Source organism: Amblyomma mixtum, chromosome 4, assembly GCF_055824585.1.
Source record: "Amblyomma mixtum isolate Tamu chromosome 4, ASM5582458v1, whole genome shotgun sequence".
Taxonomy (NCBI): Eukaryota; Metazoa; Arthropoda; class Arachnida; order Ixodida; family Ixodidae; genus Amblyomma; species Amblyomma mixtum.
The window spans coordinates 98,555,312-98,562,777 of record NC_143015.1 but is presented as its reverse complement, the minus strand read 5'-3'; the positions used below and the strand labels follow the sequence as shown (position 1 = coordinate 98,562,777).

The 7,466-nt window shown below is 45.9% G+C and overlaps 1 long non-coding RNA gene across 1 annotated transcript; it reads left to right on the top strand.

Annotated features, from left to right (window-relative positions):
* Positions 1–315: 315 nt before the first annotated feature.
* Positions 316–7,299, top strand: LOC149347566 (uncharacterized). Its single transcript, XR_016292145.1, has 4 exons — positions 316–485; positions 1,634–1,722; positions 3,931–4,069; positions 7,168–7,299. It is a non-coding gene; the product is annotated as an uncharacterized LOC149347566 (long non-coding RNA).
* Positions 7,300–7,466: the final 167 nt, after the last annotated feature.

Sequence of the window (7,466 nt, the reverse complement as noted above, 5' to 3'; positions counted from 1 at the left end):
AAAAAACGTGCAGCCTAAGCGGTCTTGATAGCTCAGTATTTTTTATGCTTGGCTGCTGTACCGAAAACCGTGGATTCTATCCCGGTCCCAACGGTTGCAGTTCGTTGAAGCCGAAAGGCCAGAGGCTTGTGTACTGTGCGATGTCAGCGCTCGGCTACAGCGTTCCTCACTGTCGCTTTGGGACGTTAGGCTCCATAAAACAAGTAAAACCAACAGACACGCAGCCTTACGCGCTCCCTGAATTGCTTCTCTCTTACAGGCCAGGAGCAAGAAGCTGCCACTTCGTTGTCATGGAAACAGCCAGTAGCGGGACGTTGTGGCTCGCTCTGCCATTGGGTCACGCGTCTCCGACATTTAGCTCGGAGACATTCGATCAGCGAGCGGCCATTGCACGATGCAGCGTCGCTCCGTCGGTCCCAGAACAAGGAACATGTCCAGTCGTACCTGCCAGGCAGCCCGCTCAACACCGAAGAAAACTGCCGGAGGTGAGTATGTGGTTCCTAAGATACAATAGCGTACAGAGGACAAGCTTGCCTTTGTAATTTAGAATGACGTTGTCGCTCTTCTGTGCGAGAAAATTTGTTACTCTGGCTGAGAGTTTTAACAAGCACGCTAATGCAAGATGAAATGAACGGCGGCGCAACAAGGACACTAACAAGAAAGAGACACTACCACCTCTTTCTTGTTAGTGTCCTTGTTGCGCCGCCGTTCATTTCGTCATGCACCAACTCGCCCCTCAGGCAATTCTTCTGACGCTAATGCATGTGTAGAAATTTATGCACAAGACATTTGCACAGAGGTTAAAGTAATAAATATATTTGTTTTCTTCGCTCTTGTGGCCTAATCTTCTACGCTGAGAAAATAACGTGGATCCTGAAGAGCCGAAGGCTGTGTAGCAGACAATGTCATCACAAACCAGATGCCCTCAGATCAGCTGACATAACATGCCTGAAATTTCTTTCGGTTGATCAAAATGTGTAGCTGTGTATTTATTTTGATTGAGCGAAATTTCCCACAAAAACCACCTATTCACGCAATTTTCTGTGGAAGAATAAATGGGAAAACTCTGGAAAACTGGTCACTTAGCTGACGATAGAATTCCCAGTTTTCTCTTGATCTTGTAACAACCGAGCAAGCTGAAACAGGAACACAATCAACAGTGGTGTGTGTTTTCGCCCAAAGCATTATAATATAGAAATATGCCAGCTCCCCCAAAAGAATTAGCAGTAGGAGTAGGAGACAAGGGTCCTAAATTTTTATAGGATGCAAGTTTTTAGCCAGTTCGCGGTATACTTCAGTGAGCGCATTTGCAATCTATTGAGGTGCAGGTGTTTAGTTTTCCACTTACAAATGAAACATCGGTACAGGCTTGAAGATGCAGTTCATCAATAGGTGTCCAGGTAGATCGTCGACTCAAGTGGAAGCTCTCTGAATCCACCATTCGTGGTATTAATCCCTAACGCAAACATTTTCTGCAACATGGACGGCAGTAGTCTTGCTGTCACTGTAGTCTGCACATTGCAGTCGTAAAGCCATTGCCTGTGGCAGGGACCCAAGGCCGGTCGATGGTCAGGATTGAATATATCAGCGGTGTCGTAGGATGTAACTGCCAAATATTGCTTTGGTTTTGCAGGTGTCTGCGCTTCCTTTGTAGCAGTACCTCATCCCCTCCGGTCTGCGGTGGGACGCTCACTTTTGGTCGCTTACACCTAAACTAGACAGGTAGGCTGCTGTTAAGGCACGTTCACAGTGGCGAGTAGCGGAGGTCACGCGACACAATAGAGCTGATTCATCATGTAAGAGGCGCCCTCAGCAAGTCGCCAGCGACCATTTTGGGCTGTCATTCATTGACCAATTCTTGCGACGCGACTACATGTCGCAGAACTCCTCAAGCAATTTCTTTAAGCGAATTATCTCTGCAGTTTCGACTCCAAGCTTGTGACAAAAGCCCTTGTTCCTCGTAGGTACAAGCATTTTCCTAACTCTGACGAACCGGAGTCGTAGCCCCTTGTTCGTATCTTATACTTGCACCCAGTCAAGACGGGGTGCCTGTCGACACACAACCAGTTTCCTTTACAGCCCGCGTTCAAATACAGTAGGCGGATAAGGGTCGCATACACCAAGAATGAGGGAGGTCAGGATGTGAGCCACATAATGCCGCGATTAAGAAAACTAGACAACAATAAGCATGCAAAAGTTTCCTCGATGTTGCAATCGGGGTATAATACAAAACTGCCCGTGTGCTTGGTGATGTCATGAGTTTAATGAACTCCAAGTGCTCAAGCATTAATCCGGAGTCTTGAACTGTGATGTTCCTCATGGCATAAGGGCCGTGTCGGCACACTGAACCATCATACTCACACCGTACCAATAACATCTCCTATCGTATTTTGCCAAACCATATTATACTATATCTTAGTCGAGCACTATGCCACGAAAAAAAATGATTCATTTCTTAAACTGTGCATTGCTAACTTAAGTGTTAACAGAAAAAATTGGTAGCCCGTCTCTCGCTCCTGGTATGACGTCACGCCATACCGTCACTAGCGCCTCTAGCGGGAGGAGCGCGGCGCACCGTGCCAAGCAGCCGCCGTTACCCGACTAGCCGAGTTGGTAGCCCCTATCTCGCTCCTGGTATGACGTCACGCTATAACGTTACTAGCGCCTGTACGTAATTTCCTTTCCTCTAATTCATTTTAAGGCGAAAGTCTTTAATGGCTCATGCTCGCGGTGTCCGTCCGTTCTCGCGGCGCCCGTTCATGCTCGCGGTGTTCATCCGTGCGCTGGAATCGTGCCAACTGTGGCCTCTCCTCCGCGCAATTCATTTTCTTCACTGCGGGCCCTCTTTCTGTTTCTTCTTTCACTCCCACTTCCTGCCTTCCTCTGCAAACGGATGACGGGTGTCCACCGAGAGATGCCAGAGACGGGTGTCTGTTAGGGTGTCTGTTATGCGCAATTTCCTTAATTTCCTCAAATAGAATTTTCATTTTCTTCACTACGGCTCCTCTTCATCTTTCTACTTTCACTCCCATTGCCTCCCTTATGTACGGTGCGGTTCGGGTTTCCACCATAACGGTTACTACTTTTTATTTATTTTATTTATAGATACTGCGATCTTGTACAGATCATAGCAGGGTGGGACAAAACAAAATACAAGCATATAAATACACACAAATTCACAACATTTACAGGCACTTTTCAAACAGAAGTAAAGAATTTTGATTAACAGTCTCGCTATTAAGTTTGTTCCAATCAGTAATTGTCCTCGGAAAAAAAGAATATTTAAAGCAGTTATTTCGCGCGTTCAAAGGGGTGATTGTTAGTGCATGCCTTTGTCTCGTGTGATAACCTGAGTAGTAAGAAAAATAATTAGAGGTATCAACTTTATAATGTCCTTTTATAAGCTGGAAAAAAAACTTTAATCGACAAACACGATTGCGCTCAGTGACAGGGGGCAACCCACTTCGCCTCACGAGCTCACTTACAGATGCACGGCCATATGAGTTAAAAACAAATCTAGCTACTTTATGCTGTATTCGCTGTAATTTCTGAATGTTTGTTAAAGTGAAAGGGTCCCAAATGATTACGTCAGAGGTCATTCTAAAGCCCAGCGTGCCTACCGGCCGCCGCTACGCGAAATGCCGTTAGTGAGCGTAGTATTGCTTTCGCAATAAAAGGTATGTACTCATTATGTTGTTGCTACGAGGATCTCTCTTTTTTTTTCTCTCTCGCAACGCGAAAATCTCAACGCCATTAGGTGCCAGTACTTGTGGGCCTCCGGGTCCGTTCTCAGAAAATTTGTGAAAATGTGTGTCACGGACGATGCTTGTCTACGTAGGCGTTCGCAAGCGATGTTCGGTGAATGTCGCCATAGCGCAAGTCGTATAGCGAACCAGCTTGAACTTTTGTCCCTTCTTCCTCAAACAACAGAGCCAGCGGGGCCGATGTATAGCAAGACGCGGCAGACAGCGCTGTCTGGAGTGCCTTCGTCACGTGGGTGCGAGAGGGTCCTCCGGCCTTATCTCCCTCGCCCTTACCAACGGGACGGGGACGAAGAGAGCTGTACGAGGTGAGCAGGATTGATACTTGACTCTTGTGGCAATGGCTGGCCCGCTCGCATTGCTGTAGTGCAATTCATTCGACAGTCTGTATTCTAAAAAATTTCACGGGGCACTTTGTTGACCTGAAGTGCGGTGAGGCAAAAGCCTTAAGTACGGTGTTGCTGCTTGCGTCACTGATGTGTGGTTAAGATGTTAAGCTTCGTCTCTAACAGTGGAACGCGGCAGCGTCTTGCAACGCTGCCAGGGAGTCCAAAGAACGCCACCACCCAATCCGCTCTGGGTCTTGCTGGTCGGTAAATTGGTTTTTGAGGAAAGGAAATGTATCTCGGTCGGTGGACACCTGAACCTCGCCGTAAGAGAAGGGAGGTAGATGGTAGTAAACGAAGACACTGTATTCACTAGATGAGCCTTTGTTCATTCCAAACCATCGGGCTGGCATGGCGGAGTGCTTAGCATGCTCGTCACGCACTCCGGAGACCCTGGTTCGATTCCCCAACTCGACCAGTTTCCTACTCGGTTTTATTAATCTATCTGGTCTGACTAGAATGGTTAATTAGGGTAACTGGTTAATTCAGCAATTAATTAAACTCAGTCCCACATACTCGGAGTATAACCATACCATCCCTTTCATTGGTTGCATGGTTACTAACCAAAGAACAATTGGCCCCGTCTGAAATTCGCGCACCGTGACGTCACGACCATTTTGACCAATTGAAAAGTGTGACATTTTTGTCGACAACTCATGCTTAAAGGCATTAAAGGGGCATTAAAGGCATCCGCCTTAATATACGAGTTCGGCCTTTAATGTGCTTCGACGTGTCTCTAAAACTCGCTCATCCTCACTACGCATCGTACATTATTTCATGAGTGAAAGCTATTGTCTTGTGCCACCCTTACTTTTCTGCAAAGAACTGCAGTGTTGCTGGTTTAAATTGTGCAAAATTCTTTTTTTTTTGCCCTCCTTTGGGCGGTTTACTCATGGCAGCGTAATAGGCATAGGAGGTTATGGCATGGACACATACATGAACAGGGCCTGTAAAAGTATGACCTCTTAAGAATGCTTCAGTACTGAGAGGTGGGAAATTGAGCTTAGCGCTTACCAAGAGCCAGATAAACACCAACCGCTTTTCAGCCTAAGCCACCCCTATTTGAGGCAGTTCAATGGGGAAAGACGTCGCTTTTCCACTGTCATGGATACAAATAGCTGAGATTCCTTGTGCCTTAGCTGTGTCACTTGATTTTGGGCGCTGCAGTTGCCAATGCAGAAACGTCAGCATCCAGTCAGCATGGTAGGACATGGCTTCAATCCATCCAGCTCAAAACTCAGTACCAAATATATATGAAAATGAATATGAGCATCAACCAAACGTGAAGTTCAATGCCACAAAAAGGCTGAGTTGCAAAATAAGGCCATTCTATGCACGGTATCTTCAGCAGTTATAACCAGATTTATTCTAGTAAAAGATTATACAAATAATGTATACTGCGTCCCCGCAAGAATATAGGTGCTCTTTACCAAAACTCGCTTGGATTTCTGCCGCATCATTCTCGCTCGTATTTTTCAACCTCTTTCTGCGCATATTTTTTTGCCTTGTTTCATCTGCTGTGTTACTCTGCCTTCACCAAGTTTCTAACTGTGCCATGACGAACGCGGGCTTCTGATTACACTATGATTACAATAATGCTTTCGTACTGATCAACACCACAAATTTAAACAAAAAAAAAGCTTCCCTATGCTTTCCTCGCTTTCAGTGACTGATCGCTTCGTTCAAATGTATGTCGTTAACAACAACCTCATTTTCCTATTCTTTTTTGCTCAGTGGAATGTGCAAAATACGTGTGAAACGTCATGCGAAACTAACGTAATTTTTTCATTCCTCGTCAGTGAGGTGGCCTCTACCCCACTGTGGGCATAAATAGGCTGATGACAATGATGCTGAATAAATCTGAGCTATTCTATAATCCTAATATCAACTTTTTTTCAGCTCATGCACTGCGTGGTACTGTTTAGCAGATGTATCAGACACATAATTTTATGCTTGCGAGAATTAAAAAAAAACTGAATTAAAATGGACAGTCAACTTGGTCAATCGAAAGCTAGTGCAAGCCTTCAGGTTGGTCGTGCAAGAAGCTAGCCAAACGACTCGCTGGGACCTGAAATGAGTGGCGGTCCTTAGTAGTGCAAGGCACAACATGCCATGACATGGCCAGACACGGCGGTGATGGCAAGGCAACGCTGGGTACGCTGTGCGCGACATGTCAAGAAAGAGAAAAGGAGTCGAGAATAAGTGACGCTTGTTGGAGCACAGGACAACGCAAGAGGGGGTTATCTTGTCAGGCCTCGTTGGCGATGGGGAAAGAAAGGGCCGAGCCATATACGGTTAACAAAAAATTTTCTATGGTATGAATACACTACAGAATGCAGTACGTACAATATGAACGAAAAGCACACATTTCTGTGAAGGCAATCGGTAGTGGTCTTTTTTTGCAGACACGTGGAAAACCTGCGGCTAGCTTTTGAAGAAACGAAATAAGCCCGCTAACTTAATTCGAGATTCCTCAGTGGTGCAAATAAACTGCGGCTGGTAACTTCGTTGACGAGGCTGTAGCTACCATACCCATGGATTCCTCCAGGCATAATGCTTTTGCTGGTTCGCTTATTCTGAGTCCAGATTTTTTTTTTTTTGCTTATACTCAATACGACAGCCTGGGAACACACTCTGGCCTCTATGCAGTGGTGCTGGGTCGGCCACTTTCGTCGCAGACACTGACTCTCTACGGTGCCTGCTCAGTGATCGCTAGCGGGAAACCGACTTACATTGTAGAAAGCCTGTCCGTAAGCTTGTCATGAAATAGGGGTATAGATCGTTATAGGATGGCTGCATGGATTATTTAAATATTGCATTGTTACTACGTATAATTTAGCGCGTAACGTCTGAGTGCCAGTATGACTTGTGCCTCACCTCTTCGGCATAGTTATAAACAACCCGCATCTCCTGACAACCCTTTTGCAACCTTGCTGTGAATCTCGCCACTCCTTAGACGGCAGCTTTCCCCTGTATAATTCATTTTCAGTAATTGCGTAATCCCTCCACCTTTCTTGAAGCTTTACGAACCAGTGTCAGAGCAAGGACCAATGTTGGGCGAGGAAATGTGGCCTCCTACGTGTTCTGTGGTGCCTTCGGCACGTGGGTGCCTCTTATCCCACCGACAGCTTGAACATCTGCTACCGACTGGGATATGGTGAGAGAAGACTGTGCTCGGTAAGGAATAATTTGACCGCAGCAGTGCATGAACCTTTCGCCCTACTCAAAGTTTAAATATGAAAAGTTCCATAATTCCATGCGTTTCGATACGAAACTTTATGCAGTCAATATCGAGCATATGGAGTCGTTATGGGCGATA